Genomic DNA, 26292 nt, shown 5'->3' on the forward strand with positions numbered 1-26292 from the left:
TCTTCTAAATTAAATTCTCTTCTCTTTGAAAGGGAGTGAGTGGGTGAAAGGAGGAAAGCTGTGCGAATGAGAGAGCAGGCCAGTTGGAGCCATTCCCAAATAGACCATCTTTCTCGGCCTCCTTCTCCCTGCTTCACACTCTCAGCTTCTTTCAGTTTCCTGAACTCCCTCGCCCTCCAGACTCTGTACAGACCTGCTATGGCCTCTTCCCGCAGAACTTGACCCCTCTCCCCTCCTCTGGGGAAAATCGCCACCTCTGAAGACTTTCCTGATCCTCCCAAGCCTGTTCCTTGCTTACATGTCTCCCTGCTGCTCTGCAGCTCCCTGGAAGCCAGAACTCAGGCTTTCCTGTCTTCTCACGGTTCTCTCTCCAGAGCTGGGCACAGGGCTCATAGTAGGTGCTCAGTGAAACATTGAATGAGCACACACATAAACATGTGGACTCAACTCTGCTCTACGTGGGACACCTCCCCTGTGTACCCCCCAGCCCAGAACTGAATTGGTCCTGGGAGGGGAGGACAGAAAAGACATTTACTGCAAACGGAAACAGAGGTTCGGAGACTGGTGCTTCAGGGCTAAGCTTGGAGTCTGACTCATGGAGGGATCTTGGTCTCTTCAGCTCCTCCACTCACTGTCCCCCAAACTAGAAATTGCCCTCCCCTATCCCCTTTTATCTCAAATAGGCTTATAGGCATGCCTCACCTTATAGATGATTTCCTGGGAAGAGCAGTCAAAGTTTCAGAAATCAACTCATCTTTTACATTTCAAATTACTTAACTTTTAAAAATCAAATCTTAATTTCTATTAAGAGGAAAGTTTTACTACTTTCAAGAGTCCTATTGGGAATCTTTCTCTAAAGAGAAAATAATTACCAGGCTGGATTTTGTTATCAATATTGGGTTTGTTTAAAGGGAGTAGCAGCTATAATGAAATCCCTTCTGGACACTAGAACGGGACACATGTGCACTTTAAGAGTTAGCTGCACTAGAACAGCTTCTTGCCATATATATACACGTTTAGTGAAATATGATCTGAGGTATGACATACCTAAATCCATAGGTAGAAAACTCATCTCGTATTCTGTGAAACGGGACTTATTATATAGTAATTGCTGCTTACAGAGATGGTACCAAAACACTGTAAGATCCTGAAGCATTTCACAAATCATTTTTTAAAAGATCAAATTGTGATTTGCCTTGTTTCACTGTTAGATGCAGTTTAGTCTAATTCTTTGACAGTTGCCATCCTTGCATGGAATGTCATAATAATCCAGTTAACTAAAATGAAAGGATCTGTTCTTCTAGTCAGTGTTCATTGAATACCTACTAGGAGCCATGTAGATGGCAGAATAGGAAGATGGAGAAAACATGGCTACTTCTCTTAAGGAGCTGCTGGTGGCAGTTAGGAAAGCAGACACATGAACCCAGAAGCATAATATAGTCAGTTGTGTCCACAGGAAGATACAAAAAGCCCTGTAGACACGCCAAGAATGGAGATCAGCCAGAGCACCCGTCCTTTGTCAATCGCTGCTGCTGGATCACTTCCTAAAGCATCACTTGGTCCACGTCCCCCCACCCTACAGCCTGTGGACCAACATACACTGACTTCCTGTCATTAGTCATATCAAGTCCTGACCTCGGCCCCCTCTGCCCTGCGGACCATCTTTGCACATGCATGCACGCACACACATAAACATCTGGTTTATCTCCACTTTTAAACTTTTGTTTGTGCTCTTCACATCTGAAACACCACCCCTGTTCCTTTCTACATATCTAAATCCCGCTCATCTTTCAAGGCCCGGATGAAATCCCACCATGGTGACGTAGTACCAGCTGGACTAGTGCCCACACATGATTTCATCTCTGAACTTCAGTTGCACTTACTGCCTTTGAACTTGATTGTCCTTTAAGTAGTCTCCTCATTATTAGTGTTCACTCCCTAAATTGGCTGTAAGCTCTCCTAGAGCAGATTTTTTCCTCAGGATGGAGACAATGTTCCCTATCCCCCCCGAAAACCCTGGCAAAGTGCTGACCAAGTCCTTGGTTGCTGAATGATACTAGATAACGAGGCTTATTGTAAAAGTGAGCCTCTGCCTTGGGGCCTCAGTTCTCTGTAATCCAGGTTATCAGACCTCTGTTACTTCACCCACTGCTACTTAGCCCAGGATGTGTTTCATCTGTCTGGGTCTCCAAGGATCACAAGGAACAAATCCAAGGACCAGTTTCTGGCTACAGACAAGCAGTGCCAGCTGAGGTTTGGCCCTTGATAGCTGGCCTGTGATTAGCTGGGCCACGGCACAGTGCAGAACAGGGCTGGTCACACCCTGTGAAGTTGGGGCTCTGCCAAAATATCAAGCTTTTGGGGCTCACCCACTTGACCTCAGCCTCGCTTCTCTTTGCCATTTTACAAATGATACCTGGTGATACCTCGGTCCCACTTCAGGATGGTGCTGACACTTCCCCGGCCACCTGTACAACACACATGGTGAGAGATGTCCTCATACTTGAGCTGGAAAGATGGACCTGAGGGGAGGGAGTGTGTTTGATTGGAAAGGGGTCAGAGTAAGCCTCTTAGTGGAGGATGAGGTCAACATGTGGGACTTTCTTCTTGTTCTAATCAACAGGGCCTGTTTTGGAGACAAGAGGCTTAGGGCAGAAAGGGATGGGGGTGGGGAACCCACAGTGATCTAGCACAGGCTGCTTCCTTGAAGGAAAACCAGCAGCTCCTCTAGAGACCCGTTTATACAAAGGAACTCTCCCCTCCCTTCCACTACTGCCCCTTCCCGTTCCCGCTCCTCACTCCTCACAAGTTTGGCTGCCACAATATCCCCTCTGCCTTTCCCTGACTCCACCTGAAGCCTGGCACTCTTGCTGCCCAAGAGATTGCTGGGGCTCCATCCCAGTGCCCTGTGCTCTGGGCAGAGGAAAAGTCCTGCCAGCCCCAGAGGTGAAGTAAGACCGCCTCTGGCCTCTTTCCCATCTTATCAGGGAATTTCTGGCGGGCACCGACACGTGTAAACAAAACCACACACGGAGACACACAGCCCAGGCCAGTGATGACGTTCCCCTGCCTGGCTGGTTCTACAGATGGGTGTGACTGGGTCAGAGTACAGGGAGGGTCTGAATATTTAAATACTGGACTGCCAATTCCTGGTTGGAAAACAGGGATCATCTCAAAATGAGCATTTTGAGAAAGAGAAATACAGCCCCTGATACCTGGAAGCTGGCCTGGGACTGTCAGCAAGGCCTTGGTGTTGCTAAAAACTCCCCACTGGGCCTGGGTGTGCTGTTGAATGTAAACAGGCTCACGAGACATTAGCAGCATACGAGGCCATCCTGACTATGGTGGATGGAGCTGAAAACAAGACTATTCCAGAATCATGTGTGAACAGGGGCAAAAAAAAAAAAAAAAAAGCCAAACACTGCCCAAACCACAGAAATGAGCAAACACCAACCTCCATCCTGGCTAATCCAAGTGACGACTGCTTCCTTACCAATTACAGATTGAGCCGCACTCCAGTCTGCCCTCCTATTGGATATGATTTATTCAGTAAGACACTTCCTGACAGCATCCAATTCAGAGTAAAGCCTGGCTTCCTTAACCCCTCCCCCAAATCACCCAGCCTGGCCTGAATTCTACAAGTCCTTCCCAGCACCCTCTTCCTGAGACACCCCACGGGTCCCCAGGGCGCACACCCTCCCTCACTGCAGCCTTTGGCTGGTAGGTGTTGACAATTTCGTGGTAGCCAAAATACCTTCAGGAGGCCCACTGTGAGTTTTGCCTAGTCTCATACTTTCTTGAAGATGTTTCCTGGTCCCAGTGGAGTCTCCAAGGTCTGTGTCAGTTGGAGAAGCCCAGGAGTCACATCTGGTGTGTGGACAGAGCTGCCTGGCTCCCGGGCAGGTTCCCGCCTGTGCTCTCGTGGCATTTGCAGTGCAAAACAGAAATGCTTCTGAAGGAGCACCCAATGTGGGTGTTGAATTTATGAATACATGCATACATACATTTGTAAATGGATTTATTGGTCAGCTAGCAAACATATGACATAACTTACTGCATGCTGTGGGACAACAGGCCCCAGAGATAAGATGATGACTAATATACAGTCCCTGCCCTCAGTGGCTTTATAACCTAGTGGCAGACAGACTGGTCATCGGGAACCATCAGTGCAACAGAGGTGCTGGGAGTGCAACGTGTGAGTTCACATCAGATCTTCATCACTCCTCGGATTACTGTTCTGCTTCCATCTACTCCAAGCTTTTCCTCTACTGACCGAATCATGGTTCTTCCTCCATTCTCTTCTTGTATCTTCTCTCACCTCTAGGAACAGAACATGAGTCTGTTTACTTAAACTCTCGGCAGCCTCATCTGTAAAATGAAGGGAAACAGATCATCCCTCCATCCTCAGCTCTAACCTCCTGTGTATGGAAAAGTCTCTCAGATGCTCACCCAGGACTTCCTTCAGCTCTCCACTTGCCTTTCATCTCTAGGGTCTACAGCAGATGCTAATGGGACCCCAAACCCTTGGCAAATGTTTCCCCACATTGCTTCTGCTATCCCTTTGACTCAACAGATTGTTTTTGTGGTTGTTCTAGGTTGAGGCTTATGACTTAGCAAGTTACATGTAATCGACATAGCAAGTTACACCTAGACCTAGGCCCCTAGAAATTGCTCCTTGCCTGATTTGCTCTCCATGGAGAGTCTGACAGCCTTAAAACTGCTTCATGAAAGGTGGCATCCTTTAGCCCCTAAAAAAGGCTGGCTTCAAGCCCAAAATTGCCCCAGGAAGGCTTTATGGTAAGACTGTTCTCAGCCATGATCCTAGCACTATGTTCCTACCCAACCATTCAGCGGCTCCCCGTCCCCAACAAACACACCCTGAAGAGCTGGCTCTTAAAGAGCCACCTTAACCAAGCAGCTTTCAACTTGAGGCTGAGATAATGAGCGCAGAAAACCCCCTTCATGCCACATAAACTTCAAGTCTCGAGACTAGTTTGCAGGCCCCCTTTGCTCGTTAGTACATTGCCATTTCCACATCAGCCATGGCCTTGGCAGAGCCCTGCCCCCAAATGCAGTGACAAGTGGGCCAGGAAGCTTGCAAGCTTCACCACCCAACCCTTACTGTAGAGACAAAAGGAAACTGCATACAGGGTAAGAAAGAAAATCAGCACTGATTTTCTGGGTGGGAAAGGATGCTTAGGGCTTCCCAGTTGGTGCTAGTAGTAAAGAACCCGCCTGCCAATGCTGTAGACTTAAGAGATGCAGGTTCAGTTCCTGGGTTGGGAAGATCCCCTGGAGGAGGGCACAGCTACCCACTCCAGTATTCTTGCCTGGAGAATCCCATGGATAGAGGAGCCTGGCGGCCTATAGTCCACTACGGTCGCAAAGAGTCGGGCACAACTGAGGCAGCTTAGCAAGTACCTAGGTACACATGCAAATAATGCTTAAGGATCTCTTGTCTCTCCAGAGGGAAAGGGGAGCTTTAGGTGTTTCAGAGCAGGCTGCAGAGCCCTGCCAACTTGAAGCCTTCCCTGGCCCAGGCCTGAGGTCCTCTGCCACCTTTGTTGAAACTAATTTCTGGTCTCCCACTCCAGTGGGAGTCCTCAAACTAGTGGCACAGTGCAGGGGCAAAGACTGGTGGTGAAAACAGGAATCCTTGGCCTCAAAGTCACCCCCAACTCAGCCTGGCTTGCGCCAGTACCAAGTCATAGGAGGAAGGCCACAGCGACCTCTCAGGCATTTGATCAGCTTAATGGACGAAGGAACCTGGCAGGCTATACAGTCCATGGGGTCATGAAGAGTGGGACACGACTGAGCGACTTCACTAATGCCCGGGTCGAGGGCAGCTCAAGGCTCAGAGCACTCCGCGTTTGTCCCCTTGGTGGCGCCAGCCCTTGTGCTGGTTGTTCACGGGAACAGGAGGTTCCAAAGAGATTTCAGCCTCCAAGCGAACTCCCCAGCCGGTCCTGAAGCCTCGAGGCCTCCTGCGTGAGGTGAATAATTGCAAAAGGATACCCGGATGGGAGTTTTGCCCATAGTTGCAAAAGCGCACTTCCCTCCGGGGCAGCCCGCGTGCGCCCCAGAAGAGCGGGGTGGGCCAGGAGGAGCAGAGCGCGGAGGTCTTCACACGGACTCCCGCCCGCCCTTCCTCTCGCAGCTACCCCAACAGGCCCCTCCCTGGGAGTCCGGAGCCGCCCCCGCTCGCCCGACGGGGCGCAAGGAAGGGAGGGAGTTGCGGGAAAGAAGGGACGGCGGGGAAATTTCAAGGGGTGTGCCGGGGACGGGGGAGGATTTTCATGAGTCAGCGGATCGAGCTCGGTGTGACTTCACTGCTTCGCGAGAAGAGGTGCCTGGGGCAGGAGGCCGCAGGAGTGGAAGGTCCGAGCGCCGGGCGGGGCGCGGGACGGGGCTAGGCGCTGGCCAGGCCGCTCGAGGCCGGGCGGCGCCAGGAGGCAGCGGGCGAGCGAGGAGCGCTCGGGGCCGCGGAACCGACCTCTCCCCTCTCCTCCTCCGCCCGCTTGGCCTCTTGTTCCCGCCTCGGCCCAAGACGTGGCGCGCGTTCCGCCTGCAGGTGGCGCTGCAGAGGCTCCCTGGGCGCACTGCTGGGGTCGGGGTGAAGAGCTCGGGCCGCCGCGGGGAGCCCAGGGGTGCGGGGCGAGGGGAAGGCTGAAGGGGCCGCCACGACCCCACTGTCCCTCGGGCCCGGCGCTCCCACCCGAGCGGCGGCAGAGTCCAGAGAGCCGACCAGCAGCGCTAGCGTCCAGGCGTGGGGCTGTCTGGTGCGCGCTTCTTCAGGGTCCCTCGGGCCACCTCCTGGGCCCTGCCGAGCTTGGGGAGACTCGCCTCCAGCCAAGAGACCGCGGTTTAGGGGCAGCGTTTGCTCTCCAGGGACGGCGCTCTTGACCCGCGGGCAGTAGAATGGAAACTCTGAGTCGCGTCTCGGGCGCTAGGAGTGGGTTTCCCTGAGCAGCCATCCTCCAGCCTGGCTCCCATGAGACCAAGGATGCGTCTTCTGCAGAAGGACAGGCTGTGGCCGGGGCTGGGGAGCAGTCTGAGACAGGGCTCGTGCTGGAGGAGGGACACGGGCTCGGCCTTGGGCTGGATGGAGGGCGACGGTTAGGGATTCCGTGCTTGTCAATCCGGAATTCAGCAGCTATGTAAGAAAACCGGCCAAGAGGCCCATCTGGAGCTCAGACTTGCAGCCTCGACCTCGGTTGATCGAGCTTTGTGCCCTACCTCTGTGCAGGCCCTGAGCTCTAGAAGTCATGATGCCGCTGACCTTCCCGTGTTGGTTCATGGTTATGTGGTGGCTGGTTAGTTAACATATTGAGAGTATCAGGGCACAAAAATAACCTGTGGCCAGACACCTTTAAACTAAAAAAAAAAAAAAAAAAAAAAAGCTGTTGGAGGGCGCAAGCCTTACCCTTTCCAGAGGCTCCAATGGCTGACTTTTCCCATGATACAACTTTACATTTAAATGCCTGGGTAGAGTATGTCTCCCTTATCAGTACAAAGATGTACACACTGTGCCCTGAGCTCGGGGTCTGGGTGGGTCTTGTCCTCTATCAGTACAGCTCCCCTGCTTTCAGGATGTCCAAAACCATCTGAGAAAGTTATCTAAGGATTTTCCATAAAGAAAAGGAAAGGGAGAAAAAAAAGAAAAAACCCCAAAGGATCCTAAACGTTCCCAGGTTTCAATGTGTGCCAGGAGAAATACCGTCTGTCTCCCGCCCAGACCTCAGAGCCCGGGCCTCCTTCCTACAGGGCGGTGCCCAGCTATTCCTGGAAACCCCCTCCTTTCTACCAACCCCCTCCCCAAGGTGTCTCCTCCCAGAGCACGACCTAGGAAAATGATTGTATTGTCCAAGCTTGATGTCCCCTGTCCCTCTGTCTGACCTGCTGCAGTCCTCAACCTACCCCCTCCCTTGATGCCCGCATACTGGCTTCTCCTCCCCGAGCTAGTGGGGCCTCTCCCTCCAGCCTGGCCGTGAGCCCCACTAGGTGACTGGGAGAGGATCTGATATACTAATTTGTGTTAATGTGATAATGGGTGCTAATGGGGTCACATGCTAACCACGGCCTCAACCCCAAGCCGGGGCTGCAGGAATGGGAATTCCAGGCTGACTAATCTCCACGGCTGGCTGGAGAAGGGGGAGCGTGGGACCCGGGACCATCCCAGCGTGCTGCCGCTTAGAGCTGCTGCCTCGGTTTCAGTTTCATCCTTGGCTGACACTTTCCTCCGACGAGAGGAATTGCTTTGGTTTCCCTCCAACCCCTCTCCCCTCCGCACCTCCCCCCCTTCCCTTCAACTGCTAGCTTCCCTCAGCCAGCCCTTCGCTTCGTGAGGGGAGAGATGGGAAGATAATTTGGCAGCGATGAGGAAAAAATGTACACGTGGACACCCTCAGATGCACAGGCTCACACACCACACTGCCTTGCAGACACACACATGCACACTCCCTCCACAAACACACACGAGTGCACGAGGGGACTTGACACACCCGAGAGTTGAGCACATGTGTATGTACATGTGTGTGTGCGCACACACGCACATCGGCCCCAGTTCCACCCTCACTCTGAGGGACACACGGACTCACACATAGGCAGGCAAGGCCCTCCAGAGACCCATCCCACATACAGACCCACACACACACTCACACACTCTCACACAGAAACCAGCAGCAGCAGCCCAGTTGGATGGCTTCCTCAAAAGAGGGCTGGAAAGTTTGTTTGCTGCCAGCGAAGGGGCCTAGACATTCCGTGAAATGACTCATACTGCACCTTTATAGACATTAAATGTTGTATTTTTCTGAATTCAACAACAACAACAACCCTCGCCCCCTGTCCTAGAGGCAGGGTGGGTGAACTGAGGAGTGCCTGCAGGCCTCACGGGCCTCCATCTAGTGTCCAGCTTGTGGCTCAAGCTTGTCCTCGCCTCCCTGTGGGATGGGGCGACCTTGAAAGGGCAGAATCCTCTACATCCTGTTACAAGCCTCAGCCCAGAACCGCCCCTTGGCAGGATGTGCAGTGGGTGACATTGGGAGCTAAATCCCCCTCATAGCATCTCCCCACCACTCTCCAGCATGTCCAGTTCTGAGGACCTGGAGTCAGGCCCAGTGTCCCCACTTGGTGTTCCAGAACAAGGCTTTCCTTTTCTCTCCCCTGCATTCAAGCACCCCTGCCCTGTGCTCGCCTGTGTCGGTCCTTACTGCCCTCTCCCTGCACAACTCCAGGGGGCGCCATTCGCCGTATATAATACCAACACCCCATGTAACGTGACTGGGGCTCCCTCCTCTCTCCTGAGCCTCCTTTCCATCTGAGGAGGGAATGCCCAGCTCTGTGGCTGCTTGTGACCCTGTCTCCCCCCCACACCCCACACACTCAAGGGCCACAGAAATCACTTGGTGCTCTCTCCGGCAAGGCCTCCACACGCTGGCGTCCATCTGCACCTCTGTTTCACTCCCTGGTCCCTAGCAGCAGCTCCTTAGGCCAAGGCCTCCCTAGGCCCACTGGTGTTTCCTGCAGCTTTGAGGGGTGGCACCTTCAGAGTGTAACCTGGAATCTCCGCAGGGCTGTGGGCACAGCAAGGTAGCCCACCACAAAAGATGGGTGCTGGGGCAGCAGACGCCGGGGGTTGAGGGGTTAACTCTGGTTCCACTGGATGATTGCCAAAAAATTCTGGATACTGCGCTGCTTCTGATAGGTGCCCCAGAGCAGGCGCCTGTTCTCGGCTTTTCTCCAAGGGACTTTTCCAGGCTGAGCCTAGGCCCCAAGATAGGGGCTAGGGACCAGTGGGATTAGAGACTCCAGAGGCCTTGCCCTCAGTTACTGAACTCTGCCTGAAGCCAGTTCTTCCTTGTTTTTTTTTTGCAAATGAACCAACAGGATTGGGTTCCTCCCCCTCCACCCACCCTCCAGATCTCTGCCAACCCAGAGGCACAGAATCTGTTTTCCCCAATACTAGGCCGGCTCCCCTTGCTGTGCGAGCAGTGGGGACAGCGCCTCTCAACAGCCCCTGGGCCCAGAGAGGACACACAGAGCACTCGCTCAGGGCCCGTGGCACCTTCTATATGGGGCTGTCATCTTCTTCCAGGCATGCCCCTGAGCTGCTGTCTGGCCTAAGAAGTGAAACCCAGCACTCCTCTGAACTGTTGTAGGGGCTCTCAGGATGCCAGGGCCTGTCCCAGTAAACGTCTGGAGGGGAAAGGTAAAGCTCTCCATTTTAATGAGGGCAGGGGTCGGGGAGGAGTAGGACTGAGAGAGGCTTTCCCAGAGCCCCAGCCAAGGAAGGTGGCTGGCCAGAACATGATCTGTGAAGTTGCTCCCAACTATATCCTCCCACCTGCATGCCTGTGCTTTGACCTAGGCCCCTCAGCCCGGTTGCCCCCCAGTATGAGCCAGACAGGGAGCAATTTGGTATAACCTATCCCAAGGAATTCTTCTCTTTTACAGCTACTCAACAATCTTTTGAGAACAAAAACTCCTTATGAGACCCAACCACAATCTGTCCGTCATTTGCATCTAAGGCCTCATCAGGTCAATCCAATAGAGGTGAATCTGAAGTTAATGAACAGAGGAACGACTGCTGGCTGTATAGAAAGGATTAGAGGGGACATCTCAGCTTTACAGGGGAGACGGTTCCTCTTAAACCATAACTTCTCTCCTGCCTTTTGAATATGATTTACATTCTGAAAGTCTGATGGACAGGCAACCTTCCTAGCATGTGTCTGTGATGGAAAGTAAGGGCTACGGCCACAGAGGCTGCGGCACTGTGGTATTTTGTTCTGGCCACAGGTTTGAATAGAAGTTGTTGAGGCTAAGGGATTAAGGGAGGTGGTGCAGGGGGGTGGAAAGGGGGGAACTAGCTGGCCACCTTGTCCCCAGAGCACCTGGGGTGATTTGCAGGATAACATAGGCCATCACGCGTTGCTTAAAAGAGGCGACATAGAGGGGCTGAGAAAGTGGCCATGGCGGAAAGGCAAGTGGAGCACAGAAGCGGGGAGGTGGCCCTACACAGGCTCTGGGCAGCCAGGTGGTCCCACCTCTCCCCAGGGGACCCTGGTGCTGAGGCTCCAGAGGATCAAACTGGGGCTGGAGAGTGAGGGGAAACAGGGCTGGAAGGAGAGAGGCTGAGAGGGCACGCTGGATGGCACAGCCTGGGCATACACAGGGAATTCCTGCCAAGTCGGGGAATGAGCCGTTGGCAGAGACAGGGTGGCTGTCGTCAGGAGTGGTGATCTCAGCCGCTGGCCCCACCTGGCTGGGGCTCACCCGATGTCCAGGGCTGGGGTCATCGGGAAGGCAGCCTGGCTGACCTGGAGTCAGGAAGGTCATTCAGGTGGCCTAGGGCTCCCTCGGGTGAGGTCAGCACCAGGTTTCCATCAAGGGGGTGGGGTTTGCTTTGGCTGAACCTCCCAGGTCACGGGGCTGTGGTTAGTTCCTAGTGGCTGCGGATGGTGGGAACTTCTGGGATTCCCACAAGCCATGGGCTGCGGGTCATTGGGAGGCATCAGGGCTGTGAGCAGGTCCTCACGGTGCCTGTGTCATCCTCTCTCCATGCCCTTCCCAAGAGGAAGACCTCTCCTCTAGCACTTCCAAACCTTGAGGCCTTGAGCTTGGTTTAAACCATAAACACTCATAGGAGGCAGCCACCATTCTTAGCAGCTTCCAGCCCTGCACATTTTCTCCCAAGAGCTGGACTGAGAAAAATGAGATGAGACGGAGATGATGCTAAAGGCAGCTAACGTTTATTGAGGGCTTACTAAGCACCAGGCACTGCCATAGACAGACTATCTCATTCAAGCCTCCCCACAGCCTTGGGAGATAGATTCTTATTATCCTCAATTTAAAAATAAGGAAAGCCAGGCTCCGAGGGTTTAAGCGACTTGCCCAAAGACACACACAGTCAGTAAATGGTGAAGCTGGAATAGGAACCCAGGTCTGTCTGATGGTAGAGACCTCTGAACTCTTAGCAAAATGGGAAAGCCTGTGCACGCGCCCCCTCCCCCAGCACGCGCGTGTGTGTATATGTGTGTGTGAAGGTCAAAGTAAAGGCCCCCTAGGGATGGCTGAGACCTACCACAATTTTGAGAGGGGAGCCTCACTGGCAGGAACATTGCGTCTTCAGACCCAGAATCCCCTGGGGAAAGTGTGTTCATTTACAAGAGAAAAGGAGTGGAAATTTGCTCTGGGCACTTCTTTCAGGGACTTAGCTTTAGGTGGCCAAGAGTTCTCAAGGTGTTCGCGTGCCCTAGTCCAGCCCCTATGTCTTTCCCTGGAAACCGGTAATCCGCAGCTACCTTCGGCAGCGTCACCCACCACTCCTGTTCCCCAGTCCTGTGCCAGGGACTCTCCTTTCCCAAGGCTGGGGAAGCGGATATGCTGGTGGCTGAGCAGGCCCCTGGACCTCAGGTCCTTAGTCCACCCCCACCCCCGCAGAGGGCCCCCTCCCCTGGGGCCCTTTCCGCTTTGCTTCGCTCTGCGGAGAAGGGAGATGCAGGCTGAGGCCTAGCAGGGCCCCTCCTCCAGACCGGGTTGAGCTAGAAGTGACAATTCCCAGTCAACTCCCTCCTAGGGCCTCCTAGGTGGGGGTGGGGTGGGGTGGGGTGGGGTGGGGGTGGGGGTGGGGGTGGGGTGGGGTGGGGTGGGGGTGGGGGTGGGGTGGGGGTGGGGGTGGGGGTGGGGCGGGGGCTGGGATGGATGCTGAGGCACATCAGAGGACAGGGTTAGGAGGAGGTAGAATGGGCTGGGATTCAAATAGATGCCTCAAGCAGAGAAGCCTGGCTCTGGACAGAAGGGGGGATGAGTTTTTCTGCAGCACCCTAACTCTGGGTACATTTGCACCTGCTGCACCAGCCCTCACCCCCCAGTCCTTCCCTGCATTCATATCCTCCTGGCCTCCCTCATCCGGAGCCCTAGGCTCGACCTCCCTAAGAAATCCCCAAAACTCTCTAGTCGCGCCAAGTGCACTAGGCATTTGGCCCGGGATTCCGCGGTGTCTGGCATACCGTCCCCGAACTGGATCCTCCGGGCATCTCCCGGCCTTACCTACCCGCTCGGCCCGCCCTCGAGCAGTTCCGCCGCAGGGCAGGCGCTCAATAACAATCCGGAGCGCGGGGCTGGGGCCAAAGCCGGTAAGCGCGAGGAACCAAGGGGGCCGGATATAGCCATCCGGAGTCCCCCGGGAATGGAGTGGTTTTGTTTTTGTTTTTGTTTTTTCTGAGACACGGTGTGGGGCATCCCGGCCGGAGCTGCGGGCCCCGGGATGCGCCACGTGGGGGGCGCCGGGCGCGCGACGTGAGCTCCGCGGGAGCCGGGTTCTCGCCGTCCCCCGGGGGCCAGCGAGCCGGGAGGGGAAGGAGAGGCCGCGCGGGCCCCTGGCACGGCTCCCCCTGCCGTGCTGGCGACCGCGGCGGGCCGGGGGTGGAGGGGCGCTGTTTCCACCAAGACGCCTCGTCCCTCCCTCTCGCCCTCCTCCACCCCGCCCGCCCGCCGTCCCTCCCGTCGGTCCCTCCCTCCGGCTCTTCCCTCCCTCCCGCCCTGCCTCCTTCGCGCCCGCCCCAGCCGCCGCCTGCGGGGACGTGTGTGTCTCTAGCGCAATTTCCCCTTTCGCTCGGTTGTCTCGGCTCAGGTCTCTGTTGGCTCGCGCCCCCTCCGCGGGCGCCCCAGCCGCCCCCTCCCTCAGCCTGGCGTCTGGGCTCCCCGGGCACTCCACCCCGCCCCCCGGAGTCGTTTTATAGGGGGCACCGCTGTCTCACCTGGTATTTGCATCTCGCCCTCCAACTTGCCATTGGCGGCGCGACGTGTGGGAGAGCCCTGTGCCTCGCCCGCCCGGACCAGCCTGCCCCGGCGCCGAGGTGAGTCACGGGCGCGGGGCCGCGGGGGCCCGCGGGCAGGGAGGAGAGGAGGGAGGGGAGGAGGGAGGGGAACGGTGGCCCCGGCGGCCGCGGGGACCGACCCGGCGCTGCGCTCAACTTCCACTTCTCCTTTCACCGGCGCCGAAGCCCCGGCGCCACTCGCCCGGCCTGGCTTCCGAGGGGGAGAAGGTGGGTCGGCCGGGCTGGGGACCCCGCGTCTCGGCCTTCCGAGTAGGGAGGGGACCGCGGCGGTCGACCCCGGCCCCGCGACGGAGCCCCCGCAGTCTCAGGTACGTCGATGGCGCCGGTTCTCCGAGCCTTCGGGGCCCTCGGAAAGTTTGCCAGAGAGCGGGAACAGGGACGCCGGGGCCCCGGGGCATTAGGGGCTGAGGGGCCCAGGGAAGGGTGGGAGAGCTGCGGCGTGTTGCGTCCCGCCCTTGCCTCGCCCCATCGCGTGTGCTTTGGGGAAGCCGGGCTGCCGGTCCCGGGTTGGAAGCCCAGTCGATTTCCCCTGTCGGGGTGGGGGCGGGTTTGCCCGCTCCCCGGGCAGTCCGTGATAGGGCCGGTTGTGACAGCCCGCCCCAGCAGCTCGGTGCCCGAGGGCAGGCGGTCGGCCTCCTTGTGGCGGGGCTGCTAGATTGATCTGGCGGCCCCTAGGGCTTCTGGGACCAGGCGCCTTAGGGTAACACACACACTCTCTCTTTTTCTCTCTCTCTACACACACACACAGACAGACACACACCTATGACTTGGATAATTGGATCGCCAAAATAGAGACCTCTTGGCAGGGGCTGGAGTCTCCTTGTGAGCCGGCCGCCAGCCTTCCCGCTCCCGCGTTCCCGCTCTCCCGCCTCTGTGTTCCCTCCTCTGCCGCCGGCTCGTGGACTCGGCAGCCGCGCAGCGCCGGGTCCCCTGCCGACCGCGCCTTGCTTTGGGAGACTGCTGAGGCGGCTGCTTTTCGGATTGCCTGTCCCTCCATCGCACCCTACCTCTGTCGCCCTGCCCTCTCTGCCCGGCCCTCCTGACCAGGGTCACCTCCTAACCCCCTAATCCCCTCCGCGCCTCGGCCAGGTTCTACCTCGCCGCCCGCGTCCCCCATCCCGACTCCCCCCGCGCCCCCCGCCCCGCCAACATCCCAGCCGTTGGATTTGATGGTCCTGACCCTCATCTCTGCCCGAGATAGAGGCCTGTCTGGTCCTGCAGCTTCTTCTGGTTAATGTTTGACACTTCATTGTGGCTAATCATTTTAATTAGCTCTTAAAGTGGGGAGGAACAGTTAACCTTGGACTTCTCGATTTTGGCCTGGTGGGGCCTCATAGGGGAGGAGTGCTGGGGAGGTCGGAGCGGAAGTGAAGTCACCACCCCAGGGCCTGAGCCACCACTGCTCGGCCCCAACAGCTGGTGGGCACGCCCATGAGGGACTCACCCCCAGCGAGCTGACCCCTGGCCCTAGTGCCAGGTTGGGGGGTCGGTGAAGGGATCAGATCTGGCTGTCTGCTTTGGGGAGACAGGATACACTGGGACTGAAAATACCCAGGGTCCCGTTTGCAGGACTAGAATGCAAATTTCTCCTCACAGTGAACGGTAGGGTTTTACCGGTTAGAAGGTGCTTTCTCAACCATTAATTCAGCGGACCCTTGGCAGTAACAGCCTGAAGGGGAGCTCTCTTGAGTTAAGTGAAGGACTTAACTATCCTGGAGGACTTCCTCTCCTGGTCAGTGTAGGGAAGAGGCTGCCTTGCAAGTGGTTGTCTCTGGGTTCAAAGCCGCGGAGCGGTGAGGGGTGGGCGTTGAGCAGGCTCCACGTTGCCACCCTCGCCCAGCCTCTAGCTGTGAGCCGAAGGAGTGGCTTGTTTGCAACTATGTCTGGCATTCCTCCCACTGCTGCGCTGTTTGCTGCGCCGTTGCTCAGGAACTGGCGCCCACCCCTGGACAAACTGGAGGCCTGAAAGCAGTCCTCTCCGTGCCTGGAGCTAAGTGGTGGGCTTCTGTCTCCTCTGTCCTGTATTGGAATCTCAAAATGAGGGTGCTGTGACCTCTCATTCATGGGCCTGATTAATGGGATGTCCAAAATGTTCCTAGCCTGCAAAATTCAGGGCCTCCCTGAGAGGCCCAGCCAGACACAGGCTGAGGGGATTGCTTTCCCAGGGAAATCCCTGCGCAGAAGTTTGGCCTTGGTCCTTGCCAACCCCCTTCTCTTCCCTCAACATTTTCATTTTGCCTCCAATCCCTAGAGCCAGACTGTCTGGGTCTAAATCCCAGCTCTGTTATTTACTAACTGTGTGATCCCAGTTAATTGTATGCCTCAGTTTCCTCATCTGTCAAATCAGATCTACCTCATAAGGTTTTGCCAAGGATCAAATATGTCAATACACATAAGCTGTTTATTTAGAACCATAAGCGCAAGCTAGCCTTACGGTGTTGTCTAATATGGGGCCTAAAACTCACATTTAACTCAGCAAGCATTTGCTGAGAAGCAGTCCCAGCACTGAAAGTAAAAAGTAAAAGTGAAAGTCGCTCAGTCATGTCCGACTTTCTGCAACCCCATGGACTATACAGTCCATGGAATTCTCCAGGCCAGAATACTGGAGTGGTAGCCTTTCCCTTCTCCAGGGGATCTTCCCAACCCAGGGATTGAACCCAGGTCTCCCGCATTGCAGGTGGATTCTTTACTAGCTGAGCCACAGGGAAGCCCAAGAATACTGGAGTGGGTAGCCTATCCCGTCTCCAGGGCATCTTCCCAACTCAGGAATCGAACTGGGGTCTCCTGCACTGCAGGTGGATTCTTTACCAACTGAGTTATGAGCGAGGGGAATGCAGAGGTGAAGAAGACACCACTGTGAACTGTGTGTACTTTCCGGTGTGGGCCAGAGTCGGTGTGGGGGATGTGAGAGAGGACCAGAGAGGATGGCTAGGTCATCTATATAAATAACCATAATTCAAAGCCAGTGTGGGGAGCCAGGTACCCCAGTCTTGGAGGCTTCTTACAGGCTGGGCTCTGGTCAGGATTCTACCCCTGGACAGAGGCCTGCCCTGAGATTTGGGTGAACAAGAGGGACGAGGAGACCCAATTCCTGTGTGGACCACAGGTGGCAAGCATCTAGTGCTGTGATTTGCTGGGTTCCAGGATAGGATGGCATTACTTAGGGCCACCCCCAGATGCCCCTCTAACCCCCTACTTGCTATGCCCCCAGCCCCCACCCCCCACCCCCCACCCCCCACCCCCCACCCTGAGATCCCCCACCCCCCACCCTGAGATCCCCCACCAAGCTCAGAAGGGCCTTGGGCAGCCTTCTTCCTTCAGTCTTGGGCCTGACCCCAACCCAGGCTTGGTTCTCTCTCCAGGATTTCTAAACTGCAAAGAGGTTTCTGGCTTCACTGCCAATTTATTCCCTTTGTGGTTCTCAGACTGAAAACTAGTTCTGCAGGGGAGAAAAGAAACTCATGCAAGGTACTCAGAATCCCATGGGCGCTTTCCTAAGGGTCAGGGGCTTTTCTCATCAACACCAACCTGCCTGCAAATCTCCAGCCGCTGAGTCTTGCGTGGCCTGTAATAGCGGCCTCTCTGCTCATGCCCTGTAGCTCGGACCCCAGTGCTGGTTGCCAAGGAACTGCTGGTCGGGGTGCTTATGACGGTTCTGACCTCATAGGAGCCACTGAGTTTCAATTCAACAGACATTTATTAACACCTACTGTGTGCCCAACCCTTGCTAGGCGCTGTGGGGGAGACAAGGGAAGGGGGTGGTGGGAGATGACTAAGACACTGAAAACAATCCAAGGTGAGGACAAGCTGCCAGGACTGTGGCTGGTCAGGTGCTAAATTGTGCTCCTTGGAGCAGGGGCCAGAGGTGGCCGGGCTTGGAAATCAGCAGCAGCTGGAGGAAGAGCGAGGACAGGCTTTGTGCGGCCTCGACTCTGAGCTAGACCTTGAAGGGGTGGGGCAGTGTGGGGGAGATCTAGCTAGGCCGAAAAGAGAGAAAAGCCACCTTTCTCTTCCCTGGCTACATACTGACCTTCGAAGCCTCGGTAATCATTTGGGACATGTGTGTCACATAAAAGATCAGGACAGCCAGTGTGGGTGGCTCAGTGCAAAGCCACTCTGGGAGATACACAAAGTGGAGGGCCCAGCGCAGATGGATGAGACACAAAGGGTGGCCAGGCTTTCCCAGGCGGAGGGGATTTCATTTTGAACTTCCCCCCGTCCCGTCCCCCCAACACACACAGGCCCTGGAGGGGAGAGAGGAGGAAAAGAGAGGCAGAGGGCAGCAAAGTGGCAGGATGACTACCCTACCACAGGTGTGCACAACCAGCGGCGACTGGTTGAGTCTCACTTGCCCCAGCGTCCTGGGATTTCTCTGGCAGCCCAGAGGTTCAGGTAGAGGATGGAGATTTTCATTTTCTCAGCCAGCCAAGAGCTAAAAGGTCTAGAGAGTCCCACATGTTTCTGTCCGGACCCCCTGGGCAAGGGCAAGGACTAGCCGTGTAGTTGTTCTGTGACTTTTGCATCTCTCCTGGCTGGACACGACGGGGAGACTTGATCCTTGTTGGATTTAACTGGATGAAATCACCTGGACACATGTATACCACCCCCCTCCCCACCCCAGGCATCAGTCTTCCTCTCTCTGCCCTCTGGGCATGCGCCCTCTCCAGCACATTGCAAAATCACAGAGACACACCAGAGTACCCTGACTTCTCAGCCGGGGAAACTGTGTCCTAAGGTGAGTTTCTTGGCAGAGACCCTAGAGGAGGGTTAAGCAGCAGGGAGCAGCACTTTCCCTGGCAGATGCAAGAGGGTCGGCCAGGGAAAGTGCCAGAACATTTCTCAGCCAGATCAACTTTCCCAGACTGAGGAAGCTTTGCCCTAGGTCCCAGTGCTGCCATTTCCCACTTCTCACTCCACCTGCCCTTCCCAAAGCTCCCTTCCTCTTCCAGTCGAGCCCTATATTCTTCTCAAGAATGCTATTGTGTGGTATTGTCCCGAGGAGGAAGAGCACAGGGTCTCTGCATTCATATCCCAGGCCTGTCACTTACTGGCTGTGTGACTGTGGACTGATCACACAATCAATCTCCTAGGGATGGAGTGAGTGTTAAATGAAATAATGCCCGTAAAGCACTTTGCATGATGCCTGGCACATGGAAACCACCCAGTAAGTGTGAGCTGCTATTATTCTGTGGCTATTATTATTGTTGTTGTTGTTCTTACCGTTTCCTCCTCCCACACCCTTGACTTTACCAGGCTCCAGGGATCAACTGCTTCTCTGGCAGTGCTGGCAGGGAACGTGATGCTCATTCATAAAAGCAACAGGGAGATTTTCTACATCTTTCTGCTAACTTTTTGTTAATTCTGCCATCACACAAGATAAAGAGGGATGTGGAAAAAGATGTGTGTGTGTGTGTGTGTGTAGTACAACCTTTCTGATAAAAAAAAATCAGAATAAAATCTTTCTCTTTACTACAGGGAGTGCTGTAGTAAAGAGCAGAAATCAAGTCTTGAACATTTTTATTAACTTTGCCATCTTTATCTCGTCACCATGTTCATCTCGATATTCATTCGCTGCAGGAATAAGAGTGAATTTGTTCGTTTGAGAGGAGGCCTCATGTTCCACCCCTGGCAAGTATTTAGCAATCATCAGTTTGTTGTTCTTACCCTACTGAGTGTAGAATTCTGGGAGCCAACTGGCCAACCACTGCTCACTTTCTCCCTTCTTTCACTAGAACTGAGGCCTTGGGTTGGGGCTGGGACCCTGCCTTTGCCCAGAAGAGTTCCTGAGGTGCTGGGAGGCCATTCCCATTCCAAAGGCCTCCCAGAAAGTAACTTGGAGGTTCCATCTGCTTGCAAATGGGTTGTGTTTGCTTGAGGTGCCTGTGGCCACCCACAGGGGCAGGAGGCCCTAGACCACCCTTGAACCACCCCTGAGCTGCTTCACTCTGTCCCTTGGTTCCTGCCCCTAGGCCTTGAGGGATGGGAGAGTGGGCAATTAGTCTTAACCTCCCCAGATTCTTGATGACCTGATAACAAGGAGGTACTTAAGACATAGATTTAGCAGATAATGCCTTTTTTCCATAATGCCCCCAGAGAGGCTAGTTTAGCTCTACTAATTCTGTGAGACTCCATGCACAGAAAACACCTGTCTCATTAAGTGACCACTTTCTTGGCGCCACCCTGATCCTAAAAAAAACACAGTAGGCCCAGGCCCCTGTGGGGACTAAAACCTAAACCTGATTCTGGAGCTCTGGTCATACACATGCACTTAGCTTCACAACAGGCAGGAGCTGAAGTGCCAACAAGCCTGTGGCACTTAGGGTTTGAAGAATAGGTAATAATGGGTTCAAGGAGGGCATACCTAGAGGAAGATCTTTCTTCTCCCTCCTTAGCTTTATTGGGGAAGGCTTTCTGGAGGTGAGAGGGCACATGGCCATTCAAAGGAGGAAAGAGAGCACGTTGGCTGAGCTTTAGGGGCCTTCCAGGCTCGGTGGGACAATGAAGTAGGCATGGGAGTGAGCCAAAGATAAAACAACAAAACACATTCGAGTCAGTACACTCAGTAACTTCCCAGGTTCAGAATTCGTCTCCACGGGTGGCACCAAGGGATGTGTTTTTCAGGAAAGATGCATATTCTTGCTTCTTTTGTCTTCACTGCTGTCATATGGTGATATTACTGCATAGTTAAATTATGCAATAATACTATTTGCTAAAATTACATAGTAAATGCTGCTGCTGTTATTTTACCCAATCTGAGGACCTTTTTCTTCCTCTTTTACAGTTTTATTGAGGCAATGTTGACACACAATAAACTGCATATATTTAAAGTGTACGCTTTGATAATATTTGACAATATGTATATACTCATGAAACTAATCACCCCCAAGAGTTTCCTTGCGCCCCTATCCTGAGCAACTACTTTTCTACTTTATGTGACTGTCAATTAGTATGCATTTTTAATTGAAATGTACGGATCTTTTTTGACTTATAATAAAGTTACATCCTGATAAACCAATCGGAAGTTGAAAATACATATAATACACCTAACCTACTGAGTGTCATAGCTTAGCCTAGCTTACATTAAATGTGCTCAGAACACTTACATTAAATTACAGTTGGGCAAAATCATCTAACACAAAGCTTATTTTGTGATAGAGTGAATATCTGATGTAATTTATTGAATACTGTTGTTGTTGTTGAGTCACTAGGTTGTGTCTGACTCTTCATGACCACATGGGCGGCAGCGTGCCAGGCTCCTCTGTCCATCACTGTCTCCCAGAGTTTGCTCAAATCCATGTCCACTGAGTTGGTGATGCGATCCAACCATCTCATCTTCTGTTACCCCCGTCTCCTCCTGCTCACACTCTTTCCCAGAATCAGGGTCTCTTCCAATGAGCTGGCTCCTCACATCAGGTGGCCAGAGTATTAGTGTTGAGTATCTCATGTAGTGTATTGAATACTGTACTGAAAGTGAAAAACAGAATGGTTGTCTGGGTACAGAATGGTTGTAAGTGTATTGGTTGTTTATCCTTGTGATCACAGAAGATCAAAATTCAAAATTTGAAGTAGGATTTCTACTGAGTGTGTAACGTTTTTATGCCATTGTAAAGTTGAAAAGTCTTGAGTGAACCATCATTAAGTTACGGACCGTCTGTATTTGACATATAACATTGTGTAAAGTTAAGGTGTACAACATGGTAATTTGACATGATTATATATCATAGTGATAATTAGCAGTTCTATCGTTGCGTAATTATCCTCTCTATTTAGTGATTGGAATGATTAAATTCTAGTCTCTTACCAAGTTTGATGATTATTAATACAATATTGTTGTTTACATTTACTACACTGTGCATTTGAGTTCTAGGGCTTATTTAGTACTCATTGTAACAGTTTGCATTTTTTAGAGTTTTATATAAGTGGAATCATATTGAATGTATCCTCTCCTTGTTTGGCTTCTTTCATCCAGCACATTTATTTTAAGGTCCATCCATGTTGTTTTCTACATCAATATTTCATTCTTTTATTGCTAAGTAGAATTCCATTGTTTGGATAATACCATATACTGTTGATCTGTTCATCAGTTGATGGACATTTGGTGGTTGTTTTTATTTTTTTCTAGTTTTTGGCTATTACAAGCAAAGCTTCAGTGAACTTCTTTGTACAAATCTTTCTATGGCTATATGTGTCTTTTTCTCTTGGTCAAATACCTAGGAATGGAATGGCTGGATCATATAGTAGTTGTAGGTTCAACTTTTTAAGAAACCATCAATCTGTTTTCCAAAGTCATTGTACCATTTTACATTTCATCAGCAATTTATCAAAGTTCCATTTATTCTACATCCTTGCTAACACTTGGTGTGGGCAGTCTTCAAACTTTAGTCATTCTAATAGGTGTGCAGTGGTATCTCACTGTGGTTTCAATTTGTATTTCCCTAATGATTGATGATGTAGAACATCTTTTCATGTTGTTATTTGTCATCTATATATCTACTTTGGTGATGTATCTATTCAATTTTCTGCCCATTTTTAATTGACTTTTTTGTTTTCTTGTAGTTGAGTTCTGAGAATTTTTAATATAGTCTAGGTAGGAGACCTTTATCAGATACATGCTTTGCAAAGAGTTTGTCTGAGTATGTGCCTTATCTTTTCATTCACTTCACAGTGACGAGCAGAAGTTTTCAGTTTTGATAACGTCCAATCAATCAATTTTGACTTTTAAGGATCACGCTTTTGGTGTTGTATCTTGGAATGCTTTGCTTAGCCCTAGGTCACAAATATTTTGTCTTATACAGTTTGTTTTAGAAGTTTTATAGTTTAGGTTTTACATTTTGGTCTTTGATCAATTTCAAGTTAATTTTTCTCTATGGTGAGCCGTAGAAATCCATTTGATTTCTTTTAAAATATGGGTATCCAGTTATTCCAGCATCACTTGTTGAAAAAGCTATCATTAGTCTAATACAGTTGTCCTTTCATCCAGCTTATGTAAGCTTATTTCTGGACTCTATATTCTGTTCTGTTGATCTATTTGTTTATCTTTATGCTGGTACCAATTGTTTTGATTACTGTAGCCTTTATAATCATTCTCGAAATCAGATAGTATTAGTCCCCCAACTTTGTCCTTTATCCAAGTTGTTTTGGGGACTTCCCTGGTGGTCCAGTGGTTAAGACTCCAAGCTTTCAATGGAGGGGTCGTGAGTTCAATCCCTGGTTGAGGAATTAGGATTCCGCATTCTGCATAGCACAGCCAAAAAAAAAAAAAAAAGAACAAAGAAACCAAAGTTGTTTTGCCTATTTTAAGTCACTTGCAATTCCATATGAATTTTAGAATCAGATTGTCAATATAATTTTTCATTGATATATTGTTGTTTAGTCACTAAGTTGTGTCTGACTCTTCTGTACCCCATGGACTGCAGCCTGCCAGGCCCCTGTGTCCATGGAATTTTCCAGGCAAGAATACTGGAGTGGGCTGCATATAAGTTTCAGATGTATAACATAGTGATTCACAATTTTTAAAGGTTAAATGCTATTTAGAGTTATTATAAAATACTGGCTATATTCCCTGTGCTGTGCAATATATCCTTATGGATTATTTATAATATCATGTTCTTTTAATACTTGAGAATTTATTTTATTTACATTAATTGTTATAACAGATATGTTTAGCTGTGCTATTGTGATCTTATTTTATAATCATGGATGAGCCTGATGCTACTATCATTTTTAGAAGATGCTTATTCTTTTCATTGATATCCTTCAGTAAAGAGTTCCTTAACCTTACATTTGCAAAATAGAACCATTTATTATTTGCCCTTCATTTATACCTATTTTTGGTGCAGTGTTCCATGATTATCATTTTCTAGATGCCAGTCATCTATCCCTTTTCAACCTTGTCTGTCTAGCAAACGAAAGGCCTCTTTTAAAAAAAGTTATCCTTGAATCCCGTTCTCTTGAATCATTTTAGCTCTTAGAACTGATCCAGTGTTTTGAAGTCTTTCCTGAGGGTTCAGTGATCAGACCAGCACCCAATATTCATGGGGTAGAAACACTGTGGTTTGTACAAAGAGAGAGTGCTTTGATGATGACCTGATTGATCAACTGCCTTCTTGATGATGTTTGGAATAAATGACTCTAGCTGGTATGTGTTTTCATTAGTAGAGGCCTGAAGCAAGAGAAGACAAGTAATATTTGAGCCTGGGGACCTTTGCTCCCTAATTCTGTTCCTGTTCCCACCCCTAGACTATAGCCCTCAGATCTAGCAGGACTTGGGGTCTCTATTCCAGAGATTTCACTTGGGCTGAGAATTTACATGGGCTTAGTTCATGAATGCCCAGACCTGTGTTAGAGTCAGGAGAAGATAAAATAGACCTTGATCCCATGAATTTTACAGCCTGTTGGGGAAATAAGACATACACATGAAATAATTAAAGAGCAATTCGAGATTGCCTGGGATTAAGAGATTTTGTGGTGGAATTTAAGGACTCTGGGAGTTTAGAAGGGGGCCCCATGGGTGTGGACGCTAGTTATCAGGGCAAAACCAGCTCCATGGATTTGGGGAACTTGGTTGGGACCTTGCTGGATGGGCACTGTTTGATTAACTAAAACAGAGCAGCGAGGGCCTGGCAGGCCTGAGAAACTCCGTGAATGAGCCTGGAATGTTCCCTCAGGGGACCATGAGGAGACCACTGGGCTTGAAGCCCAGGCTTGAGTTGGGAAATCATGGGAAATGAGGCTGAGTAGGTAGGGTGGGGTCAGACTGTGAAAGACCTTTGGAAACCAAGCAGATGAGCTTGGACTGTAAGGCCTTGCTGAGCATGGCTGGTGTGGCCACAGCCATAGATCTAAATGTGTGCCCTGGAGTAGGAGCTGGCGCCAGCTCAGAGGCTGGGGGAGGAGCTCGGCAGAGGCAGGGCCCTGCCTGGAACTTACTCTTCCTCATGCCCAGTCAAATGGGCTTTCTGCTGCCCCAGGGCTGGTTAGCTTTTCAAAGACTTTCACATCCCCTCTATACAGCTTCCCAACAGAAACTACAGGCATGGGGAGGAGATGGGGAAGGCCTGCTCCAGGGTTAATGGTATGACGGGAGGCAGAGTCAGCAAGAAATACTCCCTCGCTCACCTGCCCCCCTATTAACCTGCAGAGCCACTCCTTAAGTTAAAGCAGGGTAGCTCCAGATGGCCTTTTAAAATGAAAATGTGTTGAGGAGAGAGGTGACACATTAACCCAGTATCACCCATTAACACATTAACACTAAATGGTTTATTATTTTTGAGTGGTGGGAAGCTGTTCCTGGGGAGGTGGGATGACCTGCGGAGCCCTGACTGCTACTAGGGTCAGTAAGCTTGTGAGAAGCTCTGAGTAGCATGAAATCTATGGTGGAGGGGGCGGGGGAAGCCCGGGGCTGTGAGAGCCATGTGACATGGCATGCCTGTGGTTACATAGCCCATTAATGGCAAAATTGCCTGAGCAGAGTTTTTCCAAACTTTCCCACCCAAGTGCCCCAAACTATTAAATTCTATCTCAGAGACCTAGAAAAACACAGTTTCATACAAGTTCATTGAAGTATGGCATTTTTTTTCTATACTGTGAATGCCCGCAATCTACCGCCTGAACATATTTTAATTGACTTCTCAGTGAAGCAACCGAAAGATGAGGGAGGATCCGGGTTTGGATTGTGGCTTTGATTCTGGCTATTGGGATTGGTCAGCTTTAGCAAGCAGGCTCTGTCCCTGTGGGAGCTGCCTAGGGACAGGTCAGAACTTGAAGTTTCAAGGTTTTAGCCCAAAGTGCTGGAAAAGAAATCCATCACCTCCTGCATGCTCATTTGCCCAGTGTCCCCCACAGTCTCCTTCCTTGATTCAAACTCATTTAATGGAAAAATCTAAGGTGTTTGTACTCTGAGGGGAAGTCATCAGACCTGCTCAGTGGTTAGCTCAGGCCTCATCCTAGCCTTTGGGTGGGCTTGAGACAACGGTGGAACCCAGGAGGCCCTCAAGTCTGTGCCCAGTTTCCCTAGCCTTCCGTCCTCCCCGGCCTCACCCGGAGCATGGAGTACTCTTCAGTTAAAAACAAAACAGCCTCAGAGCCTTCCACCCTCGTGCTGCCCCCCCGCCCGGCACCGCTTATTTCTGGGTGGCTGAGAAGAGAACTGTCGGCGGCGGAGGCTCTCCAGGCCAAACTTGGCCTCCTCTGCAGCCCGAGGGCCTCATTTCTATCCCCACAGCCTGCAGATAGAGACCGTGGCAATAGAGAGAATGCCTGGACCAGGTGGACGGCTCGCTATGAATATTCAGGTCTCGCTCTGGCAGGCGCAAGCCTTCATCCACACCCCGGCCTGCCTGCGGTGGGGAGGGGATGGAGGGGTATCGGCCTAGAGTGACGAAACCACAGCAGGTAGGGCCCTGGGCGGGGCGGCTGCGCCGGGCGGGGCGGGGCAGCCGACTGGGTGAGGCCC

At 52.0% G+C, this 26292-nt stretch overlaps 1 protein-coding gene across 1 annotated transcript in view; it reads left to right on the forward strand.

Moving 5' to 3' along the window:
* Positions 1 to 13796: 13796 nt before the first annotated feature.
* Positions 13797 to 26292, forward strand: part of ELF4 (E74 like ETS transcription factor 4) — a 35952-nt gene continuing 23456 nt past the window's right edge. Inside the window, exon 1 of the mRNA XM_052663533.1 lies at positions 13797 to 13856. The gene's annotated coding sequence lies outside the window, so the exon portion shown is untranslated. The remainder of the gene's footprint in view (positions 13857 to 26292) is intronic.

The sequence above is a fragment of the Budorcas taxicolor genome, chromosome X, assembly GCF_023091745.1.
Source record: "Budorcas taxicolor isolate Tak-1 chromosome X, Takin1.1, whole genome shotgun sequence".
Classification (NCBI taxonomy): domain Eukaryota; kingdom Metazoa; phylum Chordata; class Mammalia; order Artiodactyla; family Bovidae; genus Budorcas; species Budorcas taxicolor.